We start from the raw sequence: 26,864 nt of genomic DNA, 5'->3' as shown, positions 1-26,864 counted from the left end.
TGCAGCTTTAATCAAGGGATTATCAATAAAAAGATTTAAAGAGTGGGATGGTGATTTTTGTTTAAAGGTAGATATACATTTTGTAATAGATTTTATTAGTGACGTTTCAAAAGAGAGATCAGATGATGGGGATGTTGTACTGTTCACAAATTATCAGAAAGGGGATTACTGTTTCATTTTCAAATAGTTGTCTGACGTATTCAATCCCTGCGGAATACCATCTATGTATGTTATGTTATGTTATTTTACATTTATATAGCGCCTTATATACCATTGGTATGGTCTGAAGGCGCTGGTCGGTTGAACGCCATTGGGAACCTAAGTTCAGATCACTAGAGAGAGTAGAGAGAGTCAAAGGTGCGTGTGAGCACCGGGAATGTGTGCAGCTGGTGCAGTATTTGTGTAATAGCTGCTTCTTAGCGGTAGGTGTGGTGGTTGAGAGATCTGGAAAATGTGTTCGTTCTGGAGGGATTTATCCAGACCGGATGTGGCTGCGTTAGGCCTGAGGAGAACGCCTGGCTGGGTGGTGTGTAACAAGCAGTGTTGTATGGTTAAAATGATTTGGTAGAGTTGTGTTTATTAAACCATAAAAGCCTGTCTGTCAAATTAATTTTATTAAAGGAATTGGTAGGAAGTTTATTCCAAATGTTTTTTAAGAAATGTAGCCGGGGGCGTGGCCTGGAGCGCCACTGATGAGGCTGCTCCGTTAATGGCCTCCGTAAGGACCCGCGGCTTCAGCTGAAATTTAGCTGGCTCCAGCGCCGCCGCTGCTGTTCCTCTGGCGGGAGAAGCTGGCGGAACCTCCGGTGCATCCACCGCTCCAATCTGGGAGAGCGATCGCGGTGGGAACCCTGAAAACGCGGCGACGGAACTCGACGCGGGTGCCTCTCCACGCCGAACCAAGATGGCGGCCGCGGCCCAGGCCCTTTTTCCCCGCCGACGCCCAGTGACGAGACGTCCGTAGGACCTCCTGCTCTCGCCCTCTGCTCCGATCCTAAGCCTCGCCGGAGGGGCGGCCGCTCCGGTCCCCGGAGCTCTTCCACCTGGAGCCTCGGCGCGGGCTCGAGTGCTTCTCCCAGCCGCCTCCCCCCTCCATTGGATCGGAGTACGGGATCGGCGTCAGCCCCCACCGCCATCTCGACCCCCCAGTCCGGTTGACTCTCCGGCCTCAGAGGTGGGCCCTCCTGGAGGAGGGACCCCGTACGGCAGCCCAGCTCGCGGGGGGACGACCAAGCCCCCGAGGCCCTCTAGCTTCGAGACCAGCTGTGGGGGCAGGAGCCCTTCTACCGCCCCCCCACCTCCTATACGGGCTACGATCTACCCGGAGAACGGAGGAGGCTGCGGCTCCTCCCTGCAGCCCAGCACCCTGGAGACGGTGTCAGAGGCCTGACTGGGTGAGTGTCCGCCGTCCCCCCACAATCCCCCCAGCACTGAACCCGGAGCCCCCCCTTCCAGCTTCCTGGGGCGCCCCGGCCCACCAGATACCGTGCCAGCTGGGGAGAGTGATCGGGAGGTCCCCCCCCTGACCACTCAGCTTTCCCAAACCTCCTTCTGAAGGCACCCCCACGTCTCTGACTGCCAAAACATCCTGGGGCGCTCCTGCCCAGCTCTTCCAGAGGCCTATCATCCTGGATAGCAGCAGCCCCACAATCCCCCCAGCACTGAACCCGGAGCCCCCCCTTCCAGCTTCCTGGGGCGCCCCGGCCCACCAGATACCGTGCCAGCTGGGGAGAGTGATCGGGTGGTCCCCCCCCCTGACCACTCAGCTTTCCCAAACCTCCTTCTGAAGGCACCCCCACGTCTCCGACTGCCAAAACATCCTGGGGCGCTCCTGCCCACCTCTTCCACCAGGCCTATCATCCTGGATAGCAGCAGCCCCTTGGCTGGGTGATCACCTACCGCAAGCGGAGCCGACCCCCTCTACTACATCCAAGAGTGGCAAGACCCAAACATAACCACTGCAACGCTGACAACTAACACGGTGGACGGATCACTCGCCCTACACAGCAGATTCGTCCGAAACTAATCATCCTCCCCAAAGCGCCCCCCCCCCCCCACAGGGGCTTCCAGCCAGAAGAGGATCCCCAGAGTCCCAGCCCCGGCAAAATGTCGAGACTCACCAAGCCAGCCAAATCCGCGGACATTTCCACCATGCTCCTAGTAACAGACAAGACAAGAAAACCGGACCCCTCACCTAAGCTTACCCCGCAAAAGCCCTCAGAAGAACAAGGTAACCTCGCCACCAGAGATGACTTAATGGCCTTCATGAGAGACATTAAAGCCGAAATTCGGTCCTGCATGACCGAGCGCACCACACGACTAGAACAAACTGACCAGCGACTCACGGAAGCGGAACAGAGGATAGGAGAAGTCGAAGACTTGACCCAGAACCACGATGCAGCAATAATAGAAATGCGGCGTGAGATCCGAGCGCTTCAGTCCAGTAATGAGATTCTCGCATTCAAGCAAGAAGACTTAGAAAACAGGGCCCGACGGAATAACTTGCGCATCCGTGGGGTCCCAGCAACGATCCAAGATAAAGAGCTCCCGGAGTATATAGGCAACTTCTTCCAGGCTCTCCTTCCACTAACGGACAAAGCCCAACTCGTCCTGGACCGAACCCACAGACTACGCCCTAGACGAGGAGTAGATTCAGACGGCCCTCCGGATGTGATCACGAGAGCACACTTCTACGCCACCAAAGAAGCCATCTCGGCAATAAGCCGCTCCAAAGATGAACTGTCGTTCATGAGCACCCCCCTGCAGATATACCAAGATCTCTCCCCGATCACCATACAGAAAAGGAGAGGTCTCAAACCCTTGACCCTGTTCCTCCAGAGCCAGCAAATCCGCTACCGTTGGCTCTTCCCCGCTACATTACAATTCTCGTTCCAGGGAACTCTATGCAAAATTAGCCACCTAGAGGATGCGAAATCGATCCTGCACCCAAACTCTCCGGAGACCTCGACCGCCCCTAGTCCACTCCTCCCGCCAGAGGAACCTGATCAATCACCTCAAAGACAGCAACAACCCTGGTCTAAAGCGCAAAGACGCCGAAAGATGAAATGATTTAGAGGTTGGCGGCCATGATACTAAGATCGACGCTGAAGCCAAAACGAAGCATGGCAATGCCGCGGGCCCCGAACGGCCCAGAGCCCCCTCTCCAAGGAGTATGTCACCTACCCACCCTTGGAGCTGAGCGGATCTCAATGGTTCGACCCTCGCCCCGTTGGCGAGGAAAACTGTTTGGGCCACGTTGGCCGTAAAGGCGGCTGTGCAGAAAACTCAAGCCCCCCGTACAGTTGGGAGTTCTCCCACCCGTTTAAGTTTGCCCACCCGTTGGTGGACCCACTCAGATAAAATATTGCCCTCCCGTTGGAGGATACAGAAAACCCGGCTGCAGGAGAACCTAGCTAACTCGGAATCTCGATATGAAGACTGAATACCCCCAACCCACCCATGAGGAACAGTATCCCACCCCAGAAGGCACCCCAGAGGCCCCCCCGCCGATCCAGAAACTAAGGTTCCTAACACTGAACGTTAGAGGCCTCAACGCCCCACAGAAGAGAAAAACAATCCTACAACGCATCCAGAATGATAAAGCCTCCGTTGTCTTCCTGCAGGAGACACACTTGATCCCAGCGGACTTCGCAAGGCTCAGAGACCGGCAATTCCCAACGCAGTTCCTAGCTTCGAACGGAATGAAGAAGGGTGGCACAGCTATTTTAATCGCCAAAGATTTGAAGCCTCAAATCCTGGACTCTAAACGGGACCCAAACGGCCGCTTCGTAGCGGTGAAATGCCGAATTCTCGGCCAACTATACACGTTGATCTCAGTATACGCACCAAACCAAGAACAAGAGGCATTCTACTCGACCCTGGAAAACTCCCTGCTTCCGTTTGTTGAAGGTCAGACCATCATCGGGGGAGATTTCAACGGAGTCCCCAACCCACTGGTAGATAGATCACACCCCCCTGCCCGCGGAGACTTTGGCTTGGCGATCGCCCTACTTAAATTGTTCCGAACCTTCGAAGTGGTGGATACCTGGAGGATCCTCCATCCAGAGGAACAAGACTACTCATGCTATTCTTATGTGCATAGGACTTATTCACGTATCGACCTCTTGCTGGCATCCCCGCAGATCCTGTCGTACACAGACGATGTCCTCATAGGCCCCAGAATCCATTCAGATCATGCACCCGTAATGCTAACGCTAAGAGCCTATAACCCGGACCCGCCCCCAAGACGCAGATGGTCTCTTTATGACCCGATCCTAAATGATATGGCGACGAGAGACGTAGTAGCTAAAACCATCAAACAGTACTTCGAAGACAATAAAAACGAAGACACCTCCCCAGTGACGACATGGGATGCAATGAAGGCCGTAGTACGAGGGGTGCTGATCTCTCGAGGAGCGGCCTACCATAGGCAAAAGCAACAGACCCGCTGCATCCTAGAAGACAAGGTTCTGGAGGCGGAAACGGCATGTAAAGCTAAAAACTGGTCCCCGAGAACCTACCGAATCCTGCAGACGGCACGGAGGAAACTAGAGGCTCATTACGCGGAGGACACAGCCCAGCTACTAACCAAGACGAAGCAGAGCTACTACGCCAGGGGAAACAAAGCTAATAAATTCCTGGTGGAAAAACTCGCAAGAATCAAGAAAAGGAACACTATACTAAGCCTCCGAGACCCCCAGGGTGCAGCCCAATTCGCGGATCGAGATAAGCTGAGAATTGCAGAAGCTCACGTCACCGAAACCATGTCAGCTACCCAAAAGCCCCAGGAAGAGCAGCAGTCCTACCTGCGGGAAGCTGCCTTGCCTAAGCTCTCAGCTACGAGTAGGGAAGAATTGGAGGCCCCGATTACCAGCGAGGAGATCGACGAAGCCGTTAAAAGCTTAAGAACAAGAGCCCCGGGCCCAGATGGTTTCTCGTCCCGATTCTACAAACTCTTCCGGCCTCAGCTACTAGCCGCAATGACGACCCTCTTCAACTCCTTCGCCACTTCTGGATCAACAACCCCGTCAATGAGAGAGTCAATAACAGTATTAGCGCTGAAACCAGGAAAGGACCCCAGCGACATAGCAGCCTATCGACCCATCTCACTACTAAACCTGGATGCGAATATCTACTCGAAGGTCTTGGCAAACCGATTAGCGAGGCTTCTTCCGGACACCATAGACCCAGACCAGACGGGATTCATCTTAAACAGAGCCACCACAGATAATACGCGCAGAGTCCTCAACCTGATCGAGATAGCCAGACAAGACTCGAAGAAACTCACCCTGCTAGCCTTAGACGCGACCAAGGCTTTCGACAAAGTGGACTGGTCGTTCCTCCGCCTCACTCTGGAGTCATTCGGCGTCGGGCCCTCCTTCCTAAAGCTCACCCTAGCGAACTACCAATCCCCGACCACCCTGCTCCGAGTGAACGGCCTCCTGACTCTCCCGATCTCCCTGACATGCGGCACCAGACAGGGCTGCCCTCTCTCCCCCTTGCTATTCGCTATGGTAATGGAATCATTGGCCCAGCGGATTCGACTTAACCCTAGAATTAAAGGCTTCCAAGTGGGCCCTACCCAGCACAAGATAGCGCTCTACGCTGACGACGTGATGCTAACCATCACAGACACCTCGCAATCCTTAAAAGCCGCCCTAGCGGAAATTCACAGATTTGGGAGAGTATCTGGATTCGCCATTAACTTTATGAAATCGACGGCTCTGGGGATAGGGTTGAATCAGAGAGAGAAGGCATCCTTCAGTGCGCGATCCCGTTAAATGACACATCCATCCCCTACCTCGGGGTGCGGATCCCCGCTAATCCAGGAGACATCTATCGGATAAACTTCCCGCCCATGATGAAAACTCTGGAAAAAGACCTAGACTCCTGGCACAAGCAGGAAATATCCTTAATAGGTCGTATCACAGCCTGTAAAATGAACCTGTTGCCACGATTCCTGTACGCCTGCTCGGCTCTCCCCATCATAGTCCCTCGCCCCCAACTACAGAGACTGCAAAGGAAGATATTTGGATTCATATGGAGGAGGAAGAAGGCCCGCATTCCCCGGAAGACAATGCTATGTGCTCCGGACCAGGGAGGCCTAGGGGTCCCTGACCTCCAAAAATACCAAATGGCGGCGCAGATAGCGCATACTAGGGCTTGGACTATAACTTCAGGGCGCCCCAAATGGATGGACATAGAGCAGTCCAGATTACCCCTCCCATTGCGCTTTCTTCTACACTTGCCAACCGCGCTGCGCCGGACATGGCCAGCTATACTATCCGCAACCAAGCAAACGTTGAAGGCGTGGGATTGGGCCCGCAAATCCAGAGGTATCCCGAGAGCTCTGGGCCCCTCAGCCCCAGTCTTCCACAATCCGGCGTTCTTCCCGGGAGCTCACCCCACTAACTTCAAGAACTGGATCGCCGGAGGACTCTCCTCCCTAAGCCAACTATTTGAGGGAGCTCAGCCGCTGACATTCGCCCAATGCAAAAGTACGTTCAACCTAACAGAGTCAGACAGGTTCACATACTGCCAAATCAGACACTGGTGCACACACCCCCAGACGCGAGAGGCTGCCACCCGGACCCTGGATGCCTTGGAATTAACAGTAGCGGACCCCCCCTCCCGAGGGCGGATCTCGACGCTGCACCGACTATTCCAGGAGAACCTCCTGTCCAAGAGAGCGACATATATGGCGCAGTGGGAAAAGGACCTAGGGCACGCAATCCAGGATCAAGACTGGATCGATATCTGGGCCCGCACACGCTCATCATCCTTCTGCATCACCAACCGGGAATGTGCATATAAACTGCTCATGAGATGGTATTTCCCACCACTACAACTACACCACTTCAACCAGTCACTGGACCCACAGTGCTGGCGTCGGTGCGGCTCGCCAGGCTCCTACCTACACATGTGGTGGTCATGCCCGGTGGTGAAGAGCTTCTGGTCCCAATGTATAGCGACCATCACAGACATAACCCAAATCCCACTGCCACTGGAACCGGAGCCGCTACTGCTGGGGACCCCGATCCCAGACACCTACCCGAAAACGGGCGCACCCGCGACCCTCATTACGCAATTACTCCTAGCCGCTAAAATCACAATAGCCCGGACATGGAAGACCCCGGAGGGCCCCCTAACGGTGCTATGGTGGCTGAAAATCTGGGACATCTTCATCGCTGAGAAAGTGATGGCAGCAAACAGAGGCCGCCTCCATCATTTCACAAACATTTGGTCCCCTGTGATTGACTATGACTTACGCTTCCCGGCCATGACATACAAACCGCGCCTGGTGCAATTGGCCCAGCAGGCGGCGGACAGGGAACGGTCCCAGCTGATGGAGGAGCAGGCCCTAGAGGATAGCCAAATCCAGGATGTGGGGGCGTAAGCCGGGAGAGGAAGGAGAAAGGCGAACCGAAGTGGGACGAGACAGGAGCGAATGAGTCAGGAATCGGACCTTATAGGGAGGGGAAAAGACAGTCCACGGTAGACCCCCGAGACGAAGAAGTGGGGTTGGGTGGGGGGATGTAAATAAGCGTATTATAATGCCGAGATAAAGTGTTAAACTGATATGCCAATGCTTTCTCCTGTATGCCTACTGAAAATAAACAAGTTAAAAAAAAAAAAGAAATGTAGCCAAGGATAGGATGTAATATTAGGCCATGTGAAAGTTCTTAGAAAATGGGAAAGTACTAGTGGGGAAATAATGCTAGCTTCAATGGTGATCCAGAGAGGGGCTTTGTCTAAATGGGATTCATGATAGTTAAAGGAGGTAAGTTGTTTTAAAGTGAAGGCTTTGTGATAGAGTTGAAAGTTCGTGAATTTAACACCACCTGAGGATTTAGAAAGTTTCAATTTTTTAGCTGCAATGGAAGGAGTTTTATGATTCTAACGAAATTTTAGTAGTAGTGAGTCAATTCTTTTGAAAAAGGAGGAATGAATTGTGACTCGGATCAGGGAAAGCGAATAAAGGATAATGGGACTGATCATCATCTTGATAATATCTAAACGACCCCACCAAGATAGAAAAAGGGGCGACCATTTTTCAGTCATTTCAATAATTTTGTCAGTTAGGTCATTATTATTTAAATTAATAGTGGTATAAATGTCATTAGCTAATAAAACTCCTCGATATTTATTGTTGAATGAATGCCAAGAAAGACCTGATAAAGGAGTGTTATTCTTATTGCAAGTGTATGTGAGTGGCATGACTTCTGATGTATCAAAGTTTACCTTATAGCCTAAAACAACAGAAAAATTATTGATAGTGGAGATTAAATGTGGTATTCTCAAGATGTGCGTCCCTTGGACGCTGCGTAACTGAGGCTACAGGGGACTTGCGCACCAGAGCAGCCAGATCGTTGAGTTGGTAACAGGAAGATGAGAGGCGACGCAAAGAGCCAGCCCCAATTCCGTCCTGAAGGCACAGGATTGAAAGGGGACCAGCTCCTGACGCCACAGATGGACTCTTCCCTGTATTAACGTGATGCCAGAACAGTGCAAGCACTGGCAGGGAAGGTCAGAGTAATAGCCTTGTAGATTTGAGTGCAAAGTAATTTGGGCTGCTACTCGTTGGTAAGTATGAAGGAAGTTGAAGATTTGCTGGATTGAGTGGGTTGTACCCAGACTGCAGAAAGCTGGTAAGTATGCGAATGGCAGGCAGTTGAAGACCAGACGTCCAAGCCACTGGCACCCAAGCTGGACAGAGCAGAAGGCAAGGCGGGGAGGGGAGACTAGGCAAGTAGGCAAGGAGGGAACCAGGACCAATCAGGACAATTAGAGACAGGAACCAAGAAAGGGTCCCAAGGTAGGGAACAGAAGACAAGAGCCCAGCAGGACAGAACAGGAGCAGGAGAATGTCCCAAGAGGCAAGGGCAGAGAACAGGGACCAGGTTCCGGCAGAGCAGATAGCAGGAGAGTGATTGACCAGGACAGTCAATACGGGGAGCGAAGCAGAAAGGCAGGACCAAACCGTGTTGAGACGCAGGGAGTGACGGGACCAGCTCACTTATATTGCGGCCCGGCATGAAAGTGAGTCTTGGACCGCAATCCAAACCTGCACATGAGCAGAAGCGGAGTCGCTGCGAGAACGAGGCTTGAAACACAAGCTCGCTCTCCGGCAACCCACGTCTGTGTACCTGCTCGCTCAACGCAAGACGGCATTCCAGGTGATGGCGAACCCGCAAAGACGCGTCCCCTCCCCATCTGGAAATGGGGATACAACTGCCAGGCACGACCCCACCCCAAAGGACCCCTCCGACTCATTCCCCAGGAAGGTGTCCTAACACTATGCCTCCTCCCAGAAAGACCAGGGGCCCCAGGTTTCCATGGATGTCGGAGATAGAAGTCTTGCACCAAACGAGGGGCATGCACATTCCCACTGGGTTCCCAAGTCCAATCACAGGCAGAATACCCCTTCCAATCCACTAAAAACTGCAACTTTCCACGCCGGTAACGTGAATCACATATCTCCTGTACTTCGAACTCTGGGGTACCTTCCACATCAATAGCAGCAGGACGGGAGCAGCAGCGCCCATAAGGATCGACCAAATAGGGCTTCAATAGGGAAACATGAAAAACGGGATGAACCCGCCTGGATCAGGGCAAACCCAGCTTGAATGCCACTGGGAATATGCGCTTTATAATCTGAAAAGGCCCAAGGAACCAAGGAGCGAGTTCGTGGGTAGGTTGCGAACCGGTAAGTTCTTAGAGGATAGCCACACCGAATCCCCAACCTGGAATGCCGGTTCAGGTCTTCGTCTCCGGTCTGCCTGTGCCTTCATGTCTTTACGTGCCTTAGCAAGGGTACCAGCTGCCTGGGCATGTAATTTCTGGATGTCGTTGATCATCTGGTCGGCTGAAGGAATGATACTGGGTTGCACAGGAGTAAATGGCATTAGTTTAGGGTGTATTCCTGTAGAACAAAGAAAGGGCTCATTCCGGTGGCCGAATGCACAGAGTTAATATATGCCACTTCAGCAAAGTCCAAATGTGTTGCCCAGTTAGTCTGTGATGCATTGGTAAAGCAGCACAGATACTGCTCCAAGGTCTGATTGGTTTTCTCTGTTTGTCCATTGGATTGTGGATGATTGCCGGAACTGAGAGCCCTGTTAATGCCCAGATTGCAACAAAGTTGTTTCCAGAAAGAAGAGATGAACTGAGACCCACGGTCAGAAATGATATTTTCTGGCAGTCCATGTAGATGATAGATATTATGCAGAAACGCTTGTGCCATTCAGCCCGCAGAAGGAATCTTAGCAATGGGAATGCAATGTGCCAACTTGGTGAAACAATCAACTACTACCATGATGCAGGTATTGCCTTCAGAAGGTGGGAGTTCCACTATAAAATTTGGTTGCGATGGTATGCCATGGATAAGGCAGTGCTTCAGTAGGTTGTAGTAGTCCAAAAGTTTTCTTTCGAGGTATCTTGGTTTGAGCACACACTGGACAACATTCCACATATTGCCTGGTTTGACTGGCCCATCCAGGCCACCAGAATTGTCTGGCGACTAGTTCTTGAGTTGCACGTATGCCTCGATGCCCCCCAATCTTGGAATCATGGAGTCCATGCAAAACTGCAGTCCGAAGAGACCCCGTGGGTATGTATAATCTGTTGCAAAAGAAGAGAAAACCCTTGTCCTCCCTGATCTGAGGATTTCTCAACAGTTTTGTTTTACACAGATCCACCAAGGTGTCCTGTAAGATTGAATTTTCACAGTTTGAAAGCATCAGCATAAAATGTTTGGGAGCAATCGGTGGTCGATTCTGGCAGGACTGCTTGATGTCATCTTCCAGGGAATGAGACAAGGTGTCCGCCTTCAGATTCCGAGTGTTCGGTATGTAAGTAATTGTGAAATCATAGTGAGAGAAGAAGAATGCCCAACGAGCCTGACGAGAGGTGCAGCATTGAAGAGACCGTAAATATTGTAAATTCCGAAGCTTAGTGCGGACCTCCACAGGAAACCGGCCTCCTAAAAGATGATGACGCCATTCTTCTTCTGAGGCAACCTTTATGGCCAGGAGCTCCATTTCAGTGACCGCATAATTCTGCTCGCTAGCTCTTAATTTCCGTGAATAGTAAGCTATGGGAAATTCGGTTCCAGACTGAGGATCTTTCTGTAACAGAACTGGCCTGACAGCAAAATCTGATGCGCCTGCTTCAACAATAAAAGGTCTGTTTTGTCAGGATGGTGCAGTATCGGAGAAGTACTAAAGGCCTCTTTGAGTTATTCAAAGGCGGAAGTAGCCTCTTCATTCCACACAAAAGGTGTCTTGCTGCTGGTCAGGTTAGTCAAAGGAGTAGTTAGATGCGAGAAACAGGGTATAAAACACCTGTAAAAGTTGCCAAATCCTAAAAATCGTTGAAGGGACTTCACATCAGTAGGTCGTCTCCATTCCTGGATAGCGTGTAATTTAGTAGGATCCATATGTACTCCCGAACTACTGATCACATAGCCCAAGAATTCAATACTGCCCTGATGACATTTCTCAGCCTTGGCAAACAAATGGTTCTGGCATAGCCAATTGAGGACCTCCCTCACATGCCCTATATGTTCCTTCTTGTCTTTGGAGAACACCAATATATCACCGAGGTACACCCATACTGATACTCCAAGCAAGTCCGAAAAGTTGTCATGCATGGACCGTTGGAAACGGCCAGGGCATTGCATAGTCTGAAAGGCATTACTCGATATTCAAAATGCCCAAATGGTGTTTCGAATGCCCTCTTCCACTCATCACCGGATCGGATTCGTACCAGGTGATAAGCCCCTCGTAAGTACAATTTGGAAAACACACAGGCAAAACGTAAGGACTCCATGATATCACGTGTCAAAGGGAGCGGGTATCGATCCTTCTGTGTGATCTCATTGAACTGCTGATAGTCAACACAAGGACGCAAAGTGCCCTCCTTCTTCTTAACAAAAAACAACGGGAATCCTGCCAGAGACTTGGAGGGAGTGATGAACCCTTTCTGGAGGCATTCGTCAAGATATTCCTGTAAAGTTTTTTTTTCATGAGGGACAGGGAATACACCTTGCCATGTGGGATCATCACATCAGGTAAAACTCAATTGCACAGTCGAAGGCCCTATGGGGTGGCAGAGGTATATCTCCAGGTTCAGAAAAGACAGAATAGTAGTCGGCATACGCAGATGGCACCGTCGACACTGAACAGATACGGGATCCTTCCTATTCTTCCATCTGAATTGCGGTCATGGAAACTTCAGAAGACAACCTGGGGGGACAGCATTCCTGAATACACTGGTCTGAAGCAAAGGTCAACACCCGGGTTGCCCAATTAATGTTGGGATTGTGGTACAGTAACCAAGGTAAGCCCAACACTACAGGGTAAGAATGTGACTTAATTACATCCAGAGAGATTGTTTCACAATGTTCATCGATCTGCAGTTGAAGAGCCCCATGTGTTGTCGAATGGGACTGGAAGACAAGGGTGTCCCGTCGATGACCTCGACCAGAGTAACAAGGTTCTTGTCAAACCGAGGGATTCCATTCCTCTTGGCGAATTCGACATCAATGTAATTGCCTGAAGCTCCACAATCCAAAAGACCTGAAACTACTACCAATTTGTCTTGCCAAGAGAGTGCAATCCGCAAAATCATGAGGACTACCGGTTGCTTGGGCCGCAAAATCATCTTGGAAATTAGAGAGACTGGAAGAGAAGATAAGCCTGTCATAGCCCTCCCAGTACATGACAGGCCTATTAGTTTTCCGACTTCACAAGTACTGAGGTAATGCCCGGGTGCACCACAATACAAACATAGACGAAGGTCCCGTCTACGTTTCCTCTCTGTCTCGGATAAAGGACCTCTGAGTGCACCCAATTGCATAGGTTCCGGACCCGTCTCGGGAATGCTTGAAGCTCCAGCTGGTACTGGAAAAGACCTTGGATGTGTTCTTTCCATCCGGCGTCTTTCGCCTCTTCATTCGGCCAAACGATGATCAATCCTAAGGACCTGTTCCTGAAGGGACTGCAGGGTTTCTGGTTCGGGTATATGGAGTAGTTCATCCTTGTACTCCTCTCTCAAACCCCGCCAAAAGAGTCTTTTGAGTTATTTCTGGCCATTGCGAATCAGTTGCCAGCTGTCGGAATCGACTGATATATGCAATTATATCGCTTGATCCTTGTTTAAGGTCCATCAACTGATTCTGTGCGGAGGCAGCTAAATTGGGTGACTGAAATACTCCCAAGAACGCCTTCTCAAAGGCCACAAATTTGCTGAGAATCAGACTATTGGCTGACACCAAAGGGGCTGCCCATGCAAGAGTGTTCCCCGTTAGATTGCCCAGAATGTATCAGATTTTAGCTTTCTCTTGACTAAAATGGGATGGTCGAAACAAAAAAAGGATCCTGCAATGGTTACAGAAGTTAGCAACTCTTCTAGGATCCCCATCAAACTTCATAGGTGTTGTCTGGGCCATGGCAGTATCAGCTTGAGTATTGGTACTGGTACCTTGCACCATCATCTGACGCAAGGTCGCATTTTCTTGTTGTAGGGTGGCCATCTCGGACTCTAATTCTGTAATCTCATTTCTGAGATCCTAGAATTCATCCATCTCTGTGTCTGAACTGGAGTGAAGGAGTCTCAATCTGTCAAGCTGTGCGTCCCTTGGATGCTGCATACCTAAGGATCCAGGGGACTTGCGCACCGGAGCAGCCAGATCGTTAAGTTGGTAACAGGAAGATGAGAGGCGACGCAATGAGCCAGCCCCAATTCCGTCCTGAAGACACAAGATTGAAAGGGGACTAGCTCCTGATGCCACGGATGGACTCTTCCCTGTATTAACGTGATGCCAGAACAGTGCAAGCACTGGCAGGAAAGGTCAGAGTAGTAGCCTTGTAGATTTGAGTGCAAAGTAATCCGGGCTGCCACTTGTTGAAGTATGAAGGAAGTTGAAGATTTGCTGGATTGAGTGTGTTGTACCCAGACTGCAGAAAGCTGGTAAGTATGCAAATGGCAGGCAGTTGAAGACCGGACGTCCAAGGCACTGGCACCCAAGCTGGACAGAGCAGAAAGCAAGGAGAGGAGGGGAGACTAGGCAGGTAGGCAATGAGGGAACCAGGACCAATCAGAACAATTAGGGACAGGAACCAGGAAAGGGTCCCAAGGCAGGGAACAGAAGACAAGAGCCCAGCAGGACAGAACAGGAGCAGGAGAAGGTCCCAAGAGGCAAGGGCAGAGAACAGGGACCAGGTTCTGGCAGAGCAGATAGCAGGAGAGTGATTGACCAGGACAGTCAATACGGGGAGCGAAGCGGGAAGGCAGGACCAAACCGCCTTGAGACGCGGTGAGTGACGGGACCAGCTCGCTTATATTGCGGCCCGGCATGAAAGTGAGGCTTGGACCGCAATCCAAAACTGCGCTTGTGCGGAAGCAGAGTCGCCGCGAGAAGTTCGCTCTCTGTCAACCCGCATCCGGAATGCCTGTGTACCTGCTCGCTCAACGCGAGACGGCATTCCAGGGGATGGCGAACCCGCAAAGACGCGTCCCCTCCACATCTGGAAACGGGGACACAACTGCCAGGCTCAACCCCACCCCAAAAGACCTCTCAGACTCATCCCCCAGGTAGGTGTCCTAACAGGTATAGAGGAAGCCGGATTAGAAAGATATATGAGAATATCATCGGCATATGGCGAGAGTTTAATTTCTATATCATTTATAGATATTCCTTTGATGAATGCGTTGAGTCTGATGTTTTGAAGGAGGGGTTTAAGAGCAAGATTAAATAATAATGGAGATAAAGGGCAATCTTGATGAGTGCCTCTTTCACTTCTAAATGTGGAGTAAAGAGGATGATTAATGAGGATTCGAGTTGTAGGTGAGAAGAATTATTTCGATCAGGTTGATGAAATAAGTAGGGAGACCATGCCAAGCAAGAGAATGAAACAAGAAAGACCAGGAGACGTGGTCAAAAGCTTTTCGAGCATCTAGGGCTACAAGTGCTGAGGGTTCACTTGAATATTGGGAGTGAGCTAGTAGGTTAAATAATAATCTCGAATTGTAAGAGGCATGGCGTCCTTTAATAAATCCAGATTGATCAGGATGTATAAGGTTAGGGAGAAAGGTTTCTAAACATTTAGCAAGACATTTTGCATACATTTTTGAGTCCGAATTAATGAGAGAGATGGGATGATAATTTTTGATGAATGCAGGATCTTTATCTGGTTTAGGAAAAAGAATAAGAAGGGCTTCACTAAAGAATCCACAACTTTGTCCCATATTTACAAAGTGTGAATATAATTCAAACAATTTAGGAGCTAGTTATAAAAATCAAGAGTGAATCAATCAGGGCCTGGGGCTTTGTTAGGTTTGAGGTCAAATATAGCTTTTTTAATTTCGGGAATAGAAATAGGGGAGTTAAATGGAGACAAATCTATTTTGTTCTGTGTATTAGTATTTTTATTCGCTAGGAAGAAAGATTTAATGTTATCAGAGTTGATGGAGGAGTCTTCTGAATATAAATTAGAATAGAAGTGAATGAATGAATCATTTATATCTTGTTGACGTGTTAGTCTATTACCTTCAGGAGTTTTAATGTGGGAAATGATTTTTCTTTTTTCTTTTTGAGGTATGATGCTGAGATTTTACCAGCTTTATTAGAATTGTTATAGCTGTTAGGGAGAATTCTCTGTAAAGGCTAATTTCCCAAACCTAGTGAGTCCCCCAGCAACTTTGCTGGATTTTTGGGGTTTATTTTTTTCTCCTGCTAAGAGTGAGACTCTTTTTCTCCCACTCTTAGACATGATTTGAGGTGTTCCTTTGACTTTGTATGTGTTTTATGGGCTATGGGGTACTTTACCCCAGAGGGCTTCATGTGTTTTTGGTATGTGGGTTACACAGCACCCTCCATGCCGTAACCCAGGGGTGTCGTAGCGACCCCCAAACATAGACTCCATACCCTGGGACTGACTACTGTCTCCCAGGGCATGTAAAGTCACCATTGGCTTGACTAGTCTCAAATTGTGAACAGAACCAGTACAAACCATCCTATTGTGGACGTACTGGTCGGGGCAATTCGATTGCCCCGGGGTCTGTTGTTCGAGGGAGCACTGTCCAGTTCCCCCCGACCGAGTTTTGGCTGGTGGCAGTGGATACTACTTTTTATATTCAACCACAAATATATTCCTATGGGATTTTCCCATTGTTCGAGGCTACCACTTTTTAAAATAGCCTCGAACATACTGCCGGTTTATTAAATGAATATTAATTCACCGGTTGGTAATTTTTGCCGAAACTTGATTCCAAAATGGCGTTTGTGTTCGCTTCTGTGACTCCAACCCAAGCCGAGCCCTTTGTTCCACTTTTTGGTGGGCTTCTCCACAGAAGCCTCCAAAAGTGGTGTCACTCTTTCTGGGTACCACAGGAAGTGTGGGAGGGGGTTTAGGCACCCTGGACTGAGTTGCCTCGGCAACTCAAGTCGCACTCTTGTGTGATTGGCCCAAGTGGTGAGCCGCCCGGCTCACCACTTAGCATGTTTGATTGACAGCTAGGCTGAATGAATGGGGGTTTTCTGCATAAAAGCAGGGCTTTGGGGATTGGAACTTCAGAAGTCACCACAGGACCTAAAGAATCCGAGGATGGAGAAGCTGAGCCGACCTGCAACGACGACAGCACCGGTGGAGCCCTGCGGAACCGTCTCACCACTTTTCCCGACGACAGAGGAGATCTCCAGTCTGGAGAGTTTTCTTCCTTTGACTGGTGGGGATAACCAGTTTGCCTGTCTTTTCGCCTTCCTGGACCATCTCGTGGCCGCCTTGCCCATGCCAAGCACCCCGGCAACCGGAATACCACGAATCACCACTACCGCGAAGAAAAGGGTGGTACCTTGTAACCGGGAAACTCCACGGCTGGTTTCTTCCCTGGCAGCGCAACAACCTTCAGCTTTCCTCCACGTCGAGACCGCCTCTTCCTCTGGACGAAACACTGACTTGCACCCTCTGCCAGGAACCACTATCCCCGCAGGAGCGTTCTTCCCACTTTCAGGTACTGTGTCCCGCCTGGCTTCCCTTGCGACAGATCGTTCGGGGTGACAGTAAATCCTCGACTTTCTAACCTGGGCTAGCCTGGGTCCTGTTAACTAACTTTTCCTGACTTAACCTCAATCTTTTGCAAACTTTCTACAAAGACTCTTTGGGCATAACCCCATTGTGTGATCCTGGACACATTTCGCTTGCTCTCTCTAAGAGTGGGCCTGGCATTTGAACTTCCTTGCTCCCCAGTAGACTTTGCCTAACCTGCCTCACTGTGGTTCTTTGAAAAGTATTGAAATTTGTGTGCTTTCATAACTCTGCCTTTTTCCCTCCCTTTTTAATAACTTATTAGAGTGCCATCTTATGTTAAGCGCTCACCTCTGTCTGAAAATAAGTGGTGTTTCTCATTTAGACTTGTCTAATAAGTAATTAGGGTTGTATATATATAATAGTGACTGTGTGTTGAATGTATTCCTCTCTTTGTGCTAGTGTAATAAGTGTGTCTTTAAATAAATAATTATATACTTTTACACCAAAGCTCTGGTCAGTTTTGCTTGTGCTACTGTGTCTCTGTACCTATTGTGTATACTGCCTAACTCATCTTGAGAGAAGTCTGACTGCTCAGCCACAGCTACCAGGTAAATCTGGGTGTTACAGACTGCTACCAATTGGGTTTACTGCCAAGCACCTGTAGTCCTAAATCTTTTGCAGTGGTCCCTAAGGGAACTGTACAGGTTTCTGCCTAACAATAGCATTTTGTCTTTGATCTGAGAATAGAAGTGGCTTCCTTGTCTGTGCACAGTTTATTAAATTCTAGCCGTTTATTTAAGAGGGTTTTCGATATATAAGGATCTGGTTTTGCATAGTATGATTTTTCAAGTTCTTTTATTGAAGTTAAGAAGGAATTATGTGTTGAATCAGATTGTCTTTTTTGAATAGCAACATACTGGATAATGAATCCCTGTAGGGAAGCTTTAAAGGCATCCCAGTTATGGTGTACCGAAGTATGTTGAGGAAGATTGTTGAAAAAAATCTTTAATAAAGGAGTTGGTTATATCTATAAAGGATTGATCTTTGAGAATGTATGTATAGAATCTCCACCTTTGTGAGAGTTTATTAATGGGGGACCATTCAACAATAGTGGAAACTGGGGCATGATCGGAAACAGTTATAGGGTACATTTCCGAATTTAAAATGGAAGGAGCTAATGATGAGTTTACAAAAATGTAATCTAACCTAGAAAAGGATTGAGGTGAGGAGTAAAATGTAAAGTCAACAGTTTCAGGGTGGCAAAATCACCAAGTATTTAAAAGATTTAAATTCTGTATTAAATTAAAACAACTGGATCTGGATTTGGAGTTAATAAAGTTAGATGAAGATTTACGACCCAGGACAAAATCTACTATCTGATTCATATCTCCTGAAAAAATTTGATTGTCTGAAGTAGTGAGCTTGCTTAGTAAAAAAGACCAATAAGAAGGGTTAGGCTCATTAGGGCAACATATATTAGTAATAGTAATAGTATATTATTAATGATACAATCTAAATGATCCATCTGCTTTCTGGATCCTTTTCCTCATTGATAAGAGAAATATGTATATGTTTATTAATTAAAATAGAAATGCCTGCTTTCTTGTCTGGAGCATTAGCAAAACATGTGTGACTAGTCCTAGGGGCTTTAATCTTGACATTCTCTTCATCAGAACATAAATGAGTCTCTTGTAAGAAAATAATATCTGCTTTTTGTTTAGATAACAAGCATATGATCTTACTTCTCTTTATAGGATGACATAATCCTTTAACATTCCATTTAATCATTTTAATGGACATTGGAAAACAAACACATCTTATCATAAGTAATATATAGAGCTAAAAAATAATCATAAATACAACATTTTGAGTAAATTGTTAGAAATATCAAGAATCTAATGGAATAGATAATATTAGATTCAATAGTAAACTTAGAACATGTGGATAAGTACATAAGTGAAGGGGAGACAATGAAGTGAGAAATAATATAGGGAAATGTAGGTGATGGGTATGAGAAGATATGTGTGAATAAGTAATAACGAAAGAGTAAAAACAGGATTTGAATAGAGATAAGGAAATAAGAGTCTCATAGAGGGTGTCGAGTGTGAAGGTGGAAAAGGCACAACTGAAGAAGATAGGAGCGAGGAGGTGATTATAAAGTTATACGAAGAATTTAAAAACAATAGAGAAGCTGTATAGTTATGTAAAGAGATAGGGCCTCATTACGAGTCCGGCGGAAACCGAGCGGGAAAAAGCGGTAGGTTACCGCCGGACTCGTATTACCATTCCGCCTCTGTGATTCCCGGAATTACCGGGGCATTACGACTCCGGTGACCTGGGAATTCCAGAGTCAGAATTGTGTGTGACCCCATTCCCATGGAGCCCCATAGGACTCCATGGGGATCGGGACAATGGAAACACTGGTTCCGTCTATGTCAGACCTGGCGGGAGTGACACCTCCCACCTGCAGGACTCTTAATCAGCCGGTCCAGAAACAACAGTGGTGGCGGTTTTACCACCACCGTTCTTTCCGGACCGGCAGGATCGTAATGAGGCCCATAGTGTTTGAACATGTATATAAACTAATATGGTAGTTTATCTAAGAAAAGATATTAACATGCAAAAGAAACAAGTTTATCCGGGAGTAAAGGAAGGATCTCAAGTTTTCATTGGAGATCTAGATTTTTCTCTGAGATGACTTGAGGTGGAAGGTAATCTCCAAAGGGATTGATGAAGTTAATCTGCTGCGTTTGGAAGTCTATTTTATTTGCTGGTTCTTGGGCATTTTGAAATTGGGTATAGAAATCTGTGATTCCGCTGAAGGGTTAGTTGTCGATTTAGGTAATGAAGTATCCATCGGAGAAGTTTGCAAGGCTTCGAGTAAGTTATTCAGGACTTGTTAACTCTTTGGTGGTTCCGTCAGGAATAGTGAGGACCATTCTTGCACGGTCAAGTAGACCATATCTAATGTTGAGCGACTTGCGAGTGGGCTTCATGTCTAGGAAAATTTTCCTTTTCACTTGAGCAGTGCTGTAGAAGTCTGAAGATATGAAGATTCTTTTGTTTTGGAAAAGAATAGGAGATTTCTTCTTGGCCGCTTGAAGAATTTTCCATGCCTGTTGATGACGAAGAAAACAAGCGATGAAAGGCCTTGGTGAAGCGTCTGCTCTGATATAACGAGGTCTGATTCTATGGGCCCATTGAAGTTCTAGTGGTGGTGAGATGGTGATGCCAAGGATAGATGGGATCCAGTTTGTTAGAAAGCTGATAGGATCATCACCTTCAGATTTTTTCGGAATTCCATAGAAACACAAGTTTTCCCTCCTATTCCTGTCTTCCAATTCTGTAACTTCACCTTCTAGCTGTAATATTTTCATTTGCATACTCTCTAATCCCTCCATTCTGTCTTCTACGGTACTGACTCTGTCTCCTCTACTTCAAGTCTTCCACCAAAGAGTTTAATGTCATTTTTGAATCCTTTCAGTTCTTCTTGAATGGAAGATTAACAAGAGTCCAATGATAGCTGCTGGCAGTCAAGATCCAGACAGAATGTGAAGCCAAAAACCAGAAGGGGTGACACATGCTCTTGTCCTCTGATCACCTAGTCCATCAGTGGTTGGTCTCACTGATATTGTCCCTGGTGTTTTTTGGGATGAGGTGATTTCTTCCTGATTGGTGTACCTAGAGGAGGTGCTTGTGCTTAGATATCAAACTCTATTTTGGAAAAATATGTAGTCCTTTAAAGTATAATACAACACATTACTCGTGCATTTTGAAAATTATGCAAAATTAGAGAAATCTTCACCTAAAGACAACAACAGACAGAAAACTGCCACTGACAATTTATCTTCTATCCATATACTATCAGGCACATACTGTTTACCACAAATCCAAGGCTAAGATATTAAAAAGACAACACACTTTAAATGAAATGCATAAAATAACCACCATTTCTTTCATCGCATTTTGGTTGCATCCTTTGTGTGTACTATCCTACTTACTACTAAAAACCCAACTGCCCTTCCTAAGACTTTTGCCTTACTCACAGCCTGCACTCCCCGAGTCAGAGAAAAGATGCATCCTGCCTAAATCCCATTTTGACTAGGAAGTCATGCGTGTGCTCACTCAATCAACCATTACTCACGTGGGGATCATGGGGTCAGCTTACTCTGAATCAGTGAATCCCAAAGTAGCTGGTTGTCTATCGAACCAAATGTCTTCAAATTGATGAAGGCTGACAGAAAGGTTCCCTCTACTGGAGGTCCACATATATAGTATTGACAACCATCTTCTTATATGCCGGAGTGCTGACAATGGGAATGGCTCTATAGCATGAAGGAGAACCCAGATTGCCTACTTTGCTTGATTGTGGGAAGGTATTTGCGGTGAAATAAGTTTGTTACTTTTGTCAGCACTGTGGCCAATACAAAAGGATCATAAGTGAATACGTTTGGTTAGATTCCATCCAGAGCAGGGGCTTTTTGTTTCTGGTCCATGATAGCCAAAATAACCTTACCCTCTGTGACAGATGGAGAAGTTACTTTTAGTATTCAAATATGAAGCTCATGTAAACATAGCTTCATCAAATCCCACTGTGGGCTACTGGAGGTAGCACATAGCTTACTAAAGAGATCATCCCATACTGCAGCATTGTTCACTGTGTCTCTTTTTGGAGTAGTTTTGTCAGTCCTCAACCACCCAACTCCTCAAAAAATGTGTGTCCGTGCTAGTGTAACCATTTCTCATTTAATATGTTGCTCTACAGTACATGCATAGGTGCATAGAAGGTGGAAGATTGATGTGAGTAGGCTCTTGGCGCTTCTAAGTGCTAATGCACAGCACCCAAGGAAGGACATGTGATAGAAACATTTCTAAAGCAACTTGTGTGATATGCAAGGGACGGCTACACTGTAGTGGTGTTCCCAAGTTCTTTTTAGAAGTGTGGTTGGCAATTGCATGACACTGAGAAAAATACAACATTATACAAAAAATACAGTTGGAAAACCTAAAAATAACTGATGCAAATGCAAACTCAGGTTTCTTCACCTTGTAAGAAACCAAAGGGTGTCTCACTTACTAGTGTCCAAGGATCTCTCTCTCAGGTGGCTAGGGCACAGCCACTGCCTTTGGATCCAGGCCCTGGGGGTGGACCAGTGCGGGAGGATCACCTGGGCGAGGGGTCTTCGGGTGTGGGGGTGAAGCGACCAATGGTGAGATGCGGTATTCCCCCCTTTCCCGTACCCATGGCCCTTCCTAGTTCTTAGGATTCTCTGATGTCCCAACCCTGCCCTTTTCTACACAAACACTGGGCTGAGGAAGAGGGTGACTCAGAGTAACAAGACTAACCCTTACATATCTCATTCAACATGTCCCACTAATCGGGTCAGGCAAGGTCAGGCACTTGACTTTAATCACATACATCTGATACCCATTAGCTCTCCCGACATGGATAAAGGACGGAACATAGAGACACATTCTGAGCAAGGTGGAACACTGGAAGCCGCAGAACTTCTGGGGTGAAGGTGAACCTACTGAAGCAGAGCAACGGATCGAGGGAGGAGAACCAAGTGTAAAGGAACCCAGAAGTTCCCTGCAGGAGGTTGTTGCCTCCAAAGAACTGTTAGGAAAGATTTCAGAATTGTATGTAATTTTTCCTCCATGTGTCAACCCGGGAACTTTTTGCTGCTGTTTTACACCCTGATCTAGACTTTGCCAGAGAAGCACAGCCCTCAGCTGCACTCCTCTGGGCTTTTTGCTCACTTTTTATGGGGAAACTGACATGCTCTTAAAACAGTCAGTACTGGGAGACTTTGTTTCCCTTAGTCCTTTCCTCATGTTGCAGCTTTTGTGCAACATGTAACAAGAGTGCAATGTAACTTACTTTACAGCACCCTTGGGTCTCTAGTCATTCCTAAGGCCCTAGAAACTCTTGCTGGACTTTTTATGAACTGTGCAGAGGTGTCATAGGCAGGACTGGTGGCAGCTATCGTTTTCATGTATTTTTAACCCTTTCTTGCCATGTTAACCGCGCTTGGCACAAATAGGTGGCCTGGCTCCAAAATGGCCATGCCACGAGATTCTTTGGGGTGATACTTCTTGTTCTGATGGTCCTAAGAGACAAGCCCGAGTCCTCTACGATGTTTTCCCCCTTTGAACTGTTGTTTGGAAGACAACCCCATACGATCCTAGACTTGGTTAAGGAGGAATGGGAAGCCGCCGATGAAATGACCTTGACCGAATACAGCGAAGAGCTGAAGGAATATTTAACCACACTGAGAACTCTGGCGGAAGCCAACCTCTCTCGGGCCCAGACAACTCAAGAAAGGTACTACAACAAGGGAAGCAGGATGAGGAGTTTCAACCCAGGTGACCAGGTACTCGTACTCTGGCCTACCAGTGCCAATAAGTTACTGGCCAGATGGAGAGGACCATACAAGATCACCGACGTTCTCAGTCCCCTGACATATAGAGTGCACCAATCCGACCAAAGCAACCCGGATCAAATATATCACATTAATCTATTAAAAAAGTGGAACGAACCTCTGGTGGTGGCCCTGGGAACAACCGGTGACATAGAGACCATCGAAACAGCAAACCCTGATTCTTTGGACCACGTCCAGTGGAGAGATGCGCTATCGCCAGCCAGGAGAGCAGAACTGTTGGATAAACTGCTACCCCACCGAGAAGCCTTTTCCACCTTACCAGGGCGTACCAAATTGATCGAACACGAGATAAAGACAGAGCCAGGGAAGATAGTACGTCTCAGACCCTATCGGATACCTGAAGCCCGGAGGCGCATCATAAATACCGAAGTGGATGAAATGCTGCAACTAGACATCATCGAACCGTCAAACTGCGCCTGGTCTTCACATATAGTACTCGTCCCTAAGCCAGATGGTTCCATACGCTTCTGTATGGACTACAGACAACTGAATGCTGTGTCCCCATGCGAGGCATACCCGATGCCGCGGATGGACGAGTTACTGGATGGACTTGGAGCTGCCCTATACCTGAGCACCCTAGATCTAACGAAGGGATACTGACAGATCCCTTTACAACCCAAGGATAAGGAAAAAACCGCCTTCTCAACTCCACAAGGACTCTACCATTTCAAGGTCCTTCCCTTCGGCCTACATGGTGCACCAGCTACCTTCCAGAAGCTCATGGACATCATACTATGACCTCATTAGGGGTATGCAGCGGCCTACCTGGACGATATCATAATATACAGCAAGTCCTGGGAAGATCACCTAACTCACTTAGAAATGGTCATAGCCGATCTACATAGGGCAGGGTTACACATAAATCCCCGAAAGACTACGATGGGGGCTCACAAAACTAAGTACCTCGGACATCTGGTGGGGTTCTAAAACCGTAGATGTCCAAAACAGACGTCATACATAGAATCCCAACGCCCGTGAACAGGAAACAAATGCGAGCCTTCCTGGGACTCTTTGGTAATTATAGAAGGTTTATTCCCGATTTCTCCTCTGTAGCTGCCCCGCTCACCGATGCATTGAGGCTCAAGGGTAATCCAAACTTGACAAACAACGAAGCTGCCCTAAGGGCCATAGCCCGGCTAAAACAAGGATCACATCAGATCCCGTACTGTGTTGTCCAGACTTTCAGAAACATTTCTTCCTTCAAACCGACGCATCAGACCAGGGCCTGGGCGCCATTCTCTCTCAAGAACAAGGAGCGGAGCTATGACCCGTATGCTTCATCAGCCGGAAACTGCTGCCACACGAGTCGGCCTACTCCACGGTTGAGAAAGAATGCCTAGCCATCAAATGGGCCATTGAGTCACTCAAATACTATCTGGTAGGACGCCGGTTCACGTTATTTTCCGACCAGGCGCCCCTCCAATGGCTGGCCCGACACAAAGATACTAACCAGAAGGTCCTCCGCTGGTTCCTCTCTCTACAACCCTTTGATTTTCTGACTTTGCATAGACCAGCCAGGTTTCAGTTAGTAGCAGACTACCTGTCCAAATGTTCTCACTGGTCCGATCGGCCTGAACCCGGGGTGGGTATGTGTGAGGAGGTACCTGCAACGGACACGGGGGGAGGAAACGTCAACTCCCAGGGAACGGGTGAACATGGGGAGCAATACGAAGATGAGTCCAGCGAAAACAGCAGAAGCAGAAGAACCGCAGCAGAGAGCAGCAGCATGGATAGTTACTTACCATGTTGGAATCCCAACCCGGTGTGGCGGACGTCCCGGAGGCGCCAGCCCGGGCTGGGAGAGGGGTGGAGCAGAGGCAGGGAAGTGCCCGCAGCCGACATGACCCGCGGCGGAGGTCGGGCGGAGCCAGGGAACAGGAGCGGGAGAGTGCGCGCAGCCAGCACTGCCCGCAAACAAGGTCGGATGGAGCCTCAGAAGTCCGGACCCGCCCATATGTGCTCGGGCCCCGGCGGCACTTCAACAGCGCTGGCAAAAGCGCCGTGGGGCTTCCCACTATGCTACAGGGGCAGGCGGAAGTGACAGTGGGGAATCCCAGCCTTAAGGGAGGCGGGCCAACGTCTTCCCCACCAATGACAAACGAGTCAGACATGAACACTGCTGATTGGTGGTGCTTTGAAACCTGGGTGGAAACCAAAGCCAGCCTTTTCTAACAAACACTGTCTGTCATATCCACAGGACGCCGAGACGGAGAGTGCAGTCAGCCCAGAGTGGTGGGCCTATCTGGATCTCACACATTAGGAGACAGTCCCCTTTATCAGGAAAGCATTGGGGAAGAAGAACCCACGGTGAAGGAAACCGCTTGGACTTTTCAGTTAATTGACTTTTGGTCTTGAGTTATACAAGAAATAAATATAATTTCAGCAACTCGCCTTGTCTCCAGCCTCGTACTTCCACACACTCAACCATACGTGGACCTATCACGGACCAAGGTGGTCCCAGGCATTCAGGACACTCCAGACTCTCTGGCACCCAGGATGTGTATTGAGACCAGACATCCCAGCCCACATCCTGGAGGCACACACAAGGCATGCAGAAGCCCGCGAAAGCTTTGGGGTTTCGCAGGAAAGTGCATGACCAAATAAGGACTGCCCCAAACCGGCTCAACCTGGGGGAAGGTGAAGGGGCAAGACAGTCAGCGGACAGGACAAAGAACCTCGTGGCATGGCCATTTTGGAGCCAGGCCACTCATTTGTGCCAAATACAGTAAGCGGGAATAACATGGCAAAAAGGGTTCAAAACAGAAGAGAAATGATAGCTGCCACCAGTCCCGTCCATGACACACTTGCACAGTTCATAATAAGTCCAGCGAGAGTTTCTAGGGCCTTTGGAATAACTAGAGACCCAAGAGCGCGGTAATGTAAGTTACGGTGCACTCTTGTTTCATGTTGCACAAAAGCTGCAACATGAGGAAATGACTAAGGGAAACAAAGTCTCCCAGTACTGACTGTCTTAAGGGCATGTCAGTTTCCCCATAAGAATTGAGCGAAAGCCCAGAGGAGTGCTGCTAAGGCTGCGCTTCTCTGGCAAAGACTAGATCAGGGTGTAAAACAACAGCAAAAAGTTTGGGCGTTGCCACATGGAGGGAAAATGACCTACAATTATGAAATCTTTCCTAACACTCGCCGCTCTCAGACTAAGGACAGGGGGAACTAATCCACCCCTGGATGAGTTTCCTGTTCAGGTCGGTTAAACATTCTGGACAACCCATTAGCATTACTACATTGGACACCTGGCCTATGCTCAATAGTGAAGTCAAAGCCTTGTAGCCTTATGGACCACCTAAGCAACTTTGGATTCTCTCCCTTCATGTTCATCAGCCACTTTAAGGGCTTATGGTCAGTTTGCACAGTGAAGTGGGTCCCATAGAGG

Source organism: Ambystoma mexicanum, chromosome 2q (assembly GCF_040938575.1).
Source record: "Ambystoma mexicanum isolate Mex_15411 chromosome 2q, UKY_AmexF1_1, whole genome shotgun sequence".
In the NCBI taxonomy this organism is placed as follows: Eukaryota; Metazoa; Chordata; class Amphibia; order Caudata; family Ambystomatidae; genus Ambystoma; species Ambystoma mexicanum.
Note: the sequence above shows the minus strand (reverse complement) of the source record.